Source organism: Gastrolobium bilobum, unplaced genomic scaffold (genome assembly GCF_033153095.1).
Source record: "Gastrolobium bilobum isolate Gb01-03AN ecotype WA unplaced genomic scaffold, APGP_CSIRO_Gbil_v1 utg50048, whole genome shotgun sequence".
Taxonomy (NCBI): domain Eukaryota; kingdom Viridiplantae; phylum Streptophyta; class Magnoliopsida; order Fabales; family Fabaceae; genus Gastrolobium; species Gastrolobium bilobum.
This window is the reverse complement of record NW_026899000.1, coordinates 4,796-14,997: the sequence shown is the minus strand read 5'-3', so window position 1 is coordinate 14,997 and position 10,202 is coordinate 4,796. Positions and strand designations below refer to the sequence as shown.

The 10,202-nt window shown below is 36.5% G+C and overlaps 1 long non-coding RNA gene across 1 annotated transcript; it reads right to left on the bottom strand.

Moving 5' to 3' along the window:
• Nucleotides 1-963: 963 nt before the first annotated feature.
• LOC133286196 (uncharacterized) lies at nt 964-3,576 on the bottom strand. Its single transcript, XR_009748093.1, has 3 exons — nt 2,824-3,576; nt 1,869-1,938; nt 964-1,204 (listed from the first exon to the last, which is right to left on the bottom strand). It is a non-coding gene; the product is annotated as an uncharacterized LOC133286196 (long non-coding RNA).
• Nucleotides 3,577-10,202: the final 6,626 nt, after the last annotated feature.

Sequence of the window (10,202 nt, the reverse complement as noted above, 5' to 3'; positions counted from 1 at the left end):
GAAGTTTTCCCGGAAAGTGTGCGAGTGAGGACAAAGCACACTGAAAAGTCTCGTGTTAGTGTGTGGGGACAGTCATTGATTCTTGCAAGTTGTCAGGCGTTACAAGTGGTATCAGAGCAGGGCCTCTATTCCAATACGGTGTGGTTCAAGGACGAACCAGGCGGAAGCTGGTGGGCATGTAACATCCCAAGAGCTGGCAAGGGCAGGGAGTGATCGCCAGTGTGAAAGGGCACGGACAATGAGCGGCTCATGCCAAATCTTTCAACTTGGGGGTTCATGAATGAATCGAATCAACACCCGAAAGAGAGGGATTCCACAGACTGTACTGGTATGGGACGGTACAGTTAGGAATGGCTTATAAAAATTAATTGGTAGTTATACTAACAAGATGCATCTACTTTTCGGTAGCCCAGATCGGAAGAACTCCACAGATAAGCGTACTTGACTTGGAGCAATTCTAGGATAGGTGACCTCCTGGGAAGTTTTCCCGAGAAGTGTGCGAGTGAGAACAAAGCACACTGAAAAGTCTCGTGTTAGTGTGTGGGGACAGTCATTCATTCTTGCAAGTGGCCGGGCGTTACAAGTAATTAGTGTAACACCCTCCCTTGTAGGTCTCCAAGAGAGTTGTTTGCTAAGCGGAATTAGAGTTCTTTTGTCATATTTCAAGTACTGAAAAAAAAACATTTTGACGTTGCTAATTAAAACTTGTAATTGAAATCGGGTTCCTTACAAAAATCAGAGTATACTTTCAAAATTCCTTAACTTGTTGAAAATAGTAATTTCCTGGCAGACGTTGCTGTCTTTAAAAATTCGTATAAAATCAGGTTCTCAAGATTCTATTGTAAAGTTTATATAATAAAAAACTAGACACGTGGGGCTCCACGTGCATATAAAATATAAGCGAATCGAAGGTCTGTAGCCCCACTAAATATAACTCGTAAAGTGCTCGTTAAATCTGTTTAGAAAATCAGCATTCAAAAACCTCAGAAATTATTTTCGCAAAACGTTTCAGGAATTTGTTTTCAAAATACTTGCTGATCACAAAAGACTTAAAAATAGTAATAAAATCATAATTCAACAGTAATCCAAACTACTCAATTTAATACAGTCATCCATCAAATAAACAGCAACAACAATAGTCCATACAGCAGCACATAACAGCAAATATCCATATTATCATGTCTTCCAATGATCTTCCGTCCTCCTGCCATTTTGTAAAAATAGCAGCCCCAAAGGGGTGAGAAAAATCCCAGTAGTGTGGCAACAAAACCAATAATGCAACAATACTAACTAGGCACAAAATCATAAAACAGTCGCATCAACATTAACTTCATTTCTTGATAAACATCATAATATATCATAGTGCGTATATAACGCCATCTTTACGCTCATAGCACCGTCGTGCGCGTACAAACACAGTGGAAATTCAATGCACGGCACCCTCATTTGGTGAATTCCACTGTGACCTATGCGGACGGATGCCAAGTGTCCCATACCCTGGTACCGAGGGATGCCTATATGATGCGTGCTCAAACACATGGTCCTGTATATAACTATTCTAAATTTCAAGGCTACATGAATCCTGTGCATGCATGCCATGCTGTCACACACAAAACAGAAAAACAGATGCGGTATGATGTAAAGTGCATGCTTATATCATCATCATCATAACATATACTTCATGTACTTTTGATGCCATACTGCCACGCCATCATTTCTTTTCATAACAGAGTTACCATCATAACATTTCCATAGGCAGAATACTTTCATCATAAATAGCACGATAATCATTAGGCACATGTGAGCAACAATTCACAACTTCATACACTAGTTAATAGTCACATTAGGTAATACCGCCAGACACTTACCTCGCGTGCCACAATAAATTAATCAGACAACAGCAATAATAAGTCCATGCTCACATAGCGTTGTGCGCACCTAATCAAGTGCACTGCAAGTCAGAATTTTATTCATGTATTCCTATTATTCGTATGTCAATTCCATGCCTCTCAAATTCTTGCATTTCATTTGATTTACCCTGCTTCTTGTGCTCATCAATTTCTGCCTTCCCATTAATTAAATAACATATTACCATACTAAAATCCTAAGTCCCCAACACATACCAATTCGGTTTTCATGATTAATTTACTGCATGAATTTCTGACTTCTTATAATTCCAGCAACTCCATTACAATGATGAAATCCAACACATAGAGGTTCGGCTTCCTTAGCATAAAAACATTCAGGATTTAATTTAAATAGCCAGCCCCACAAAGCCTAGAGTACGGTAAAGTGGCCTAGAGCATGTTGTCAATTTAATTTAATTCACGCCATACAGTAATTCACAAGCAAATTTTCAAGTTTCTAGTCCTTGTATTTTAATCGGTTTATCATGCTTCCCAAAGCTACTAATTTTCTGCCTTTATTTTATCCCAACCTTGGTTAGCAACTAACTAAATCTCCACTGTTTTACAAACAAGCCAGTTCAGTTTTTTAGCATCAAGGGTTGTTCATGATTTTTACTTACATAGCCAAACCTACTGACCCTATGTGTGTGCTAAGGGAGGTTCTTAAACAGGCTGCACAATTTCATGTAATACATATAGCACTAGATACATCATCCTAATTCAACAACCGACCAACAAATATAACAGGCTACTGCTCCAAGTCCCAAAACTATTCCTTGAACTTACCATGGCTAGGTCCAAGTCGGCCAAAACGAGTAGAAACAAGAAACATAATTAACAAAAGCCTAACTTCCTAGAACCCACATGTAATTGAAACAGAGGAGAGTAAATGAGAGGTTTATCTTTTTGTAAATACCTTTTTGGCTGGTACACAACAGTCACGGTTTGGCAAGGAGCAGCTTTATACTTTCCTATGCTCCAAATTTCGGTTTTGCTTTTCCCCACTTGGGGTTGACGGCGTACACAAGGAAAGAAGGACGATGGGTTGAATGAAATCACAAGCTCCTTGGAGATTAGTCCATGGCCGAACCAGGGAAGAGATGAGAACATGATTCTGAGTTTGGTTGTCTCCCAATGTGGCTTCACGGACTTGAGGAGAGGAAAAAAATATAGTTAAGTGTTTTGTTTTCTCCCCAAGTGTTCATGATTTGTGGACTGGATGAGAGAAAGAACATGCAATGAGGGATGTGTGTGCGTCCTACAATGCGCTTAGGGAGGAGATGGGGGTGGATAAAGCTGGTCTACCTTCTGAACCAAAAGGGTGAACAATCAGATTGATTATTCCCCTTACCATACGCATAGGAAGGGAAGGGAGTAAATCTGTTGATGCTTCTGAACCAATGGGGCAGCAATTAAACTACTTGTTCTTCTTATGGCAGCGCTCACATCGGGTGAGGAATAGGGATGAGGCAGAGTCGTTATGGTCAACAATGACGATCAACCAGATATATGTGGGTCTCCCTTTTTCTATTCGCACATGTAAAGAGATGGAAGAAAAACAATCATGCTTTGTTTTCCCTTACTCCACGCAAGAAGGAAGAGGCTAAATGATGGTATACTGTAAATCAGAACTTTCTCTTCTTCCTTATTGGCTACAAGGTGAGGCAGCGCTGAGTGACTTGGGACAAAGACTCAAGTAATCAAAATTTCCTTTTTCCCTTACACCAAGCGCATGGAAGGATAATGTGGACAAAAGGTTGATTCTAAGCCAATAGTAGACTGACATGTAGGTATTGTTCGGGATGAGATAAGGAATCATGAGGGAAAGTATCCTGGGCTGATTTAGGCCTTACATTTGGGGTCTTGGGCCGTGGCCCTTAGTGAAAAAAATGGGTTCAAAATATATATAAGTCCCATTGTTCTCCCAAAATGGAAATTAACCCTTGCCTTATTATTTTAGGTGCCTCAAATTATTAACTAAGGGTTTATTCTTTGTAATAAAGTTACTCACATACTTTTAATGAGTACCCATATAATTCTAAGTAGCATCATACTTTCTATAAGTTATAATTAAATTATTCCTAATTTCACATGCCCAAAATAGGTACTCGTCTTCCAAGGTACTACAAATAATTCCCTAATTTATTTTAACTTCATCCTAAATCAAACATTTATATAATATGAAGGCAAGTGCTCTACCACATTCCTAATTGCAATTTAAATAGATTCCTAATTAGGCGGGATGTTACACTCTCCCCTCCTTATTTTGAAGTTTGTCCCCAAACTTCGTCCTACCTTCCCAAAGGCTACTTAATTCAGGTGTCTAACACTATCTCACTCGTACACTACGTTATGTTACACCCAGCTATGCATCTACTAGTCATTGCACATCAATCCGGTGACTACAACAGATTTCCCCTATGAAATAGAGTACGACAATAAATAGGTGATTCTTCAAAATCCCTATATCAACACTCACTCTTGATGCCAAACCATTCTACTACTCACTGATCAAGAATTTAAATGTTTCCATATAGCGATGCGGTTAACAAGTCAATGGCCTAAATAAAGAGATTCTTTAGAATGTAGGGTTCCATGTACAAAGAAAAGTACTTCCTCAATTAATAACATCACACTACGGAGAATATTCCATGTAACATTACAGGCATAATTTTATACTTATTAACCTTCAAGAAGTCAAGCAAGCAAAACAGTACACATCACAATCCAAATTTCAATTGAGAGGAATCTTCATAAAATTCCAAAACTTCTATCCTATTTTTCATACATATCATGTTAAGTGGTACCTCTCATACAGTTCGTCAAAACACCCGCATGAGGAAACTTCCTCGAGCTTTCCGCTGTCCTAGGTACCTCAGATGTACTTGACTCCACTGATCAGAGGATCCATTAACCATGATATGAATTTTTCAAACATTGACACATATTACAATTCTGCAGCGGCTATCAAACATAACCCACCAAAACAGACCAAATTTTTATAAATCAAGTTCACAATACTCGCATTCACCGTTCCTAGCTGTAGTTAAACTTGCATTCAAGGGACAACTAAGATTTAGGGTACGAGATCACATGCATGAAAACACCAACTCCAAGGTTCACTTAAACAGATAACTAATCTCATCCGTACAAATAGCAATGCATCTACTCAGTAAGGACGTCACAAAATAATGACAATATATATGATATTAAGTTTTTAGGCACAGGTTTTACAACAGAGTATTCAAGTTAAGGATCGAATATTATGCCCGTTAAACAGCAATTACATAACATCCGGTTGCTCAAGTTAAATTCCACTTTGACATTACACACTCCATCTTTATGTTTAATGTTCAAGTAACTATTCAAATATACAAGTAGTTCTAACTAGTAACTGACTCTAGGCATATGCATCAACCATCAACAGTACCCAAAAATTGAACGAAAGATAGAGAAGATTCATCTTAATTTATATTTAGAGGTTTGAGCACTCACACAATTAAACGAAGAGGTTAGTTCAGATTATCACAACATGCAGCTAGATCAGTCTTCTTAATTACACATCGCAAGTTAATACCGATTCACTTGTACATACAATTCATATTTCAAATTCCAACATGTACTACGCTGAATTTTAAAATGTACACCTAAGACAAATACAAAAACTTACTACGATTCCAGTGTAAGGGACTATCAGTCAGAAATATCATGATAGGGACAAGTTCAAGCTCTTAAGGTGTACGGATAAAGTAAACACTTCAATATATATATAAACAGAGTGCAGACCCCCATACGGTCGATGATTCATGTTAAAAAAATTTGCATGCTTATGTACCTAATGCACCAACGTATGATTGCTACAACCACTGGAACTTCTAGACATGGAAGGTACATTTTTATGCATCGGAACGTATATGAGGTTTGTATTATATGCAAGTGTATGTAATACTCGAATGTTGTAGGTTTGGACAAAATTAATAAAACTCGTTTAAAATGGTTAAAGAGGTCATATACAGTATGCCATATGAAACAGGCGTTGATTAGCATCTATAATCAATTAGAACACAAAGTTTAGTTTGAATCCATGATTTCAGATAGTGTTTTGCATGCATACGATTATACCTTGGTGACAGTAAATTAAAAAATAGACAATCATTCCTAGTGGGGCAAGTTTAGACATAGCAAAAGGGTTCTATCAACAAGGTGAAACATACTTTATAAAATTTCTTGGGTTGTGTCTGATGTTGGTGAACAAAAATCACAGATACGATAAAAGTGAAAAATGTAACGTTTAGCAAGATTAAAACAGAAAATTGAATACTTGACAACATATTCATACATATCATATCACCAAAACCCACTATGGAACCACTTTGCTTAAAAAAACGAGATGATATTAATAAAGCTTTCATTATGCATGAAACAGAATTTATCTATTATACGGGTCTCTGATAGGCAATCTTATTTTGTGATTTAGAAACTGATTACATAAATCAAATATATATCATTTCAATCATTCGACTCCTAAGACAATAGTTATGCCACTGCTCTTCATATTACATAAAATAATACAAACTGTCTTGAATATTTTGGGACATAAAATTTTGTAATTGGGAAAATAGAGCTTTAAAATTTTGAGGTACTAAATGCTGTTAAGGTTTCTCAATAATCATTTCAGCCAAAGTCAATCAAAACTGAAGCAAGGTTAAGTTGGTCACAATTTCTACACTGACCCTTCATTTCTTCAATTTAAAGTACCAATCCAACAAAGCATGAAACATACCTAGATTTCAACCGCCTTAATCAAAACAAACAAGGAAAGACTGAGAGTATGGATAATTACTTCTTGTTGATTCCAACCAGACACATCCTCTAAAGCTATCATGGAGTAAATGCAATTAAACTCTCTTTCATAACCGTGGATTTTGCATGACTCAATACATCATGAGTAAATGGTCTAGTTATATGAGACAATTCATGAGCTGACCTGATATCTAACTGATGTGCGTCATAAAAATTCTGTATGTTCCTTTCATAAAGTGCGAATTAATACAAAGAAAGATTTAAGATTCTTACCACTCACAAAATCAAAATAATTTTGCGCAGTCCAAATAACAAACGTTTATACAATATCATTCCCGTTCATAATTTGTCTCACAATAATTATAAAAGAAGTATATATGAGTCAATCGGTTATTCTAGGATAACTCATAACAGCATAAAATGGAATCAAGTTTTCAGCAACAAAGTTTCAAACACTATAATGTGAAAAATCTAAACTAGTAAGTTCAACAATCATCACATAAAATCCGTCACTATAATCAAAAACAATACACTATACGCAAGTCCAAAAGTAGTCAAAATCATATAAAGCAAATCAATGCACATGAGCTAAGACGACAAGTATCACTCGCATGGAGGACGGGGGTAAGAGTCAAGTTCCCTCTTTCACACATCACCACTTTGTTTAACAATTTCTTTCTCAAGAAGGATGTCTAGAGCCAATTCACCATAAGAAGATTTGTAAAGACAGCAGACCCACATGTTAAAGCCTTAATTAATTCCAACTCTACTTTATAAGGGTATTGACTGGATCTACTTTGATAAGTGATCTATCCCTACATAAGTTTGTCTACATATAGTTTCAGGTCAAATAACAAGTCCTTCGTAAAACTAAATAACTACATCAATTGTCATGATTATATCCCTACTACCCTTACTCAGTTATGAGACCCAACAGAATTAGTGAAAAAGAATAACAGTTTCCATTACCCAGCTGGACGCTACAATCCCACACACAAGAAAAGTCATAAATCAGAAAAACAAATATGTAGCAGCAATCATTATTTAAAGATAACTTATTATCATCCACAGCTTAGGACATCACAAAAATATTCACATCAAGTTTAGATATATAGAACCTTCCTTATAATCCATAGAAAGCAAAATTTATAATCAATCACTAAGTCAAGTAGCAATTCACTATTTCAAACCTAGTGCTCCGACTCAAGTGTACCCCATGATAACCATGATTGTGCACACACAACTTGCGCGATAGTGAGTTGATCAGGCTCACCACCTAGCAAGGGAATGGGCACAACCATGCTTAATACAGTGTACTACCAGCATCCTCACACCTCCAAATATAAAGTAATTTTACCCAGTAAACCATTCGCAGCTAAGTTCAAACAGCAACAATGCAACGAACATATACAAATAATCAATATAACCAGGCAACAACAGTTCAGCAACCATATAACAACAACAAATATTTCATCAAATACAAAGACCTTGAATCGAAACTGCTCTGATACCAATTAGTGTAACACTCTCCCTTGTAGGCCTCCAAGAGAGTCGTTTGCTAAGCAGAATTAGAGTTCTTTTGTCATATTTCAAGTACTGAAAAAAACATTTTGACGTTGCTAATTAAAACTTGTAATTGAAATCGGGTTCCTTACAAAAATCAGAGTATACTTTCAAAATTCCTTAACTTGTTGAAAATAGTAATTTCCTGGCAGACGTTGTTGTCTTTAAAAATTCGTTTAAAATCAAGTTCTCAAGATTCTATTGTAAAGTTTAAATAATCAAAAACTAGACACGTGGGGCTCAGCGTGCATATAAAATATAAGCGAATCGGAGGTCTGTAGCCCCACTAAATATAACTCGTAAAGTGCTCGTTAAATCTGTTTAGAAAATCAGCATTCAAAAACCTCAGAAATTATTTTCGCAAAACGTTTCAGGAATTTGTTTTCAAAATACTTGCAGATCACAAAAGACTTAAAAATAGTAATAAAATCATAATTCAACAGTAATCCAAACAACTCAATTTAATACAGTCATCCATCAAATAAACAGCAACAACAATAGTCCATACAGCAGCACATAACAGCAAATATCCAATATTATCATGTCTTCCAATGATCTTCCGTCCTCCTGCCATTTTGTAAAAATAGCAGCCCCAAAGGGGTGAGAAAAATCCCAGTAGTGTGGCAACAAAACCAATAATGCAACAATACTAACTAGGCACAAAATCATAAAACAGTCGCATCAACATTAACTTCATTTCTTGATAAACATCATAATATATCATAGTGCGTATATAACGCCATCTTTACGCTCATAGCACCGTCGTGCGCGTACAAACACAGTGGAAATTCAATGCACGGCACCCTCATTTGGTGAATTCCACTGTGACCTATGCAGACGGATGCCAAGTGTCCCATACCCTGGTACCGAGGGATGCCTATATGATGCGTGCTCAAACACATGGTCCTGTATATAACTATTCTAAATTTCAAGGCTACATGAATCCTGTGCATGCATGCCATGCTATGCTGTCACACACAAAACAGAAAAACAGATGCGGTATGATGTAAAGTGCATGCTTATATCATCATCATCATAACATATACTTCATATACTTTTGATGCCATACTGCCATGCCATCATTTCTTTTCATAACAGAGTTACCATCATAACATTTCCATAGGCAGAATACTTTCATCATAAATAGCACGATAATCATTAGGCACATGTGAGCAACAATTCACAACTTCATACACTAGTTAATAGTCACATTAGGTAATACCGCCAGACACTTACCTCGCGTGCCACAATAAATTAATCAGACAGCAGCAATAATCAGTCCATGCTCACATAGCGTTGTGCGCACCTAATCAAGTGCACTGCAAGTCAGAATTTTATTCATGTATTCCTATTATTCGTATGTCAATTCCATGCCTCTCAAATTCTTGCATTTCATTTGATTTACCCTGCTTCTTGTGCTCATCAATTTCTGCCTTCCCATTAATTAAATAACATATTACCATACTGAAATCCTAAGTCCCCAATGTAACAGCTCGTTACGTACCGGTATTGTTAACATTAATTATGATATTAAGCGCAGTTACAATCACAGCAATTCATTTATAAAAATACGAATAAACTTTTTCCGATTATTATGCGAGCATTTAAAACAATAAAACGCGTAATAATTAAAAGATGTGACTATAACTGTTAACTCTTGTGGAATATTTATTTCATCTATTTTTACATCACACTTTACTTATTATAAGTTACCAAGGGGTCCCCATAAACCTACTTAGCCAATTACAAAACTGTGCATTTTTACCCTTTCGAACATGGTTCACTCATTAATTTTCTGCGAACACACCGCTCACAACCAGACCTTCTTCTCAGATTATATCTTTGTCTTACTTAATTCCCTTTTCAACAAACTATCACACGCTCAATTCGGAGCTCATTTGCTCTGGTTATCGCCGTTTGAAGTTGGAT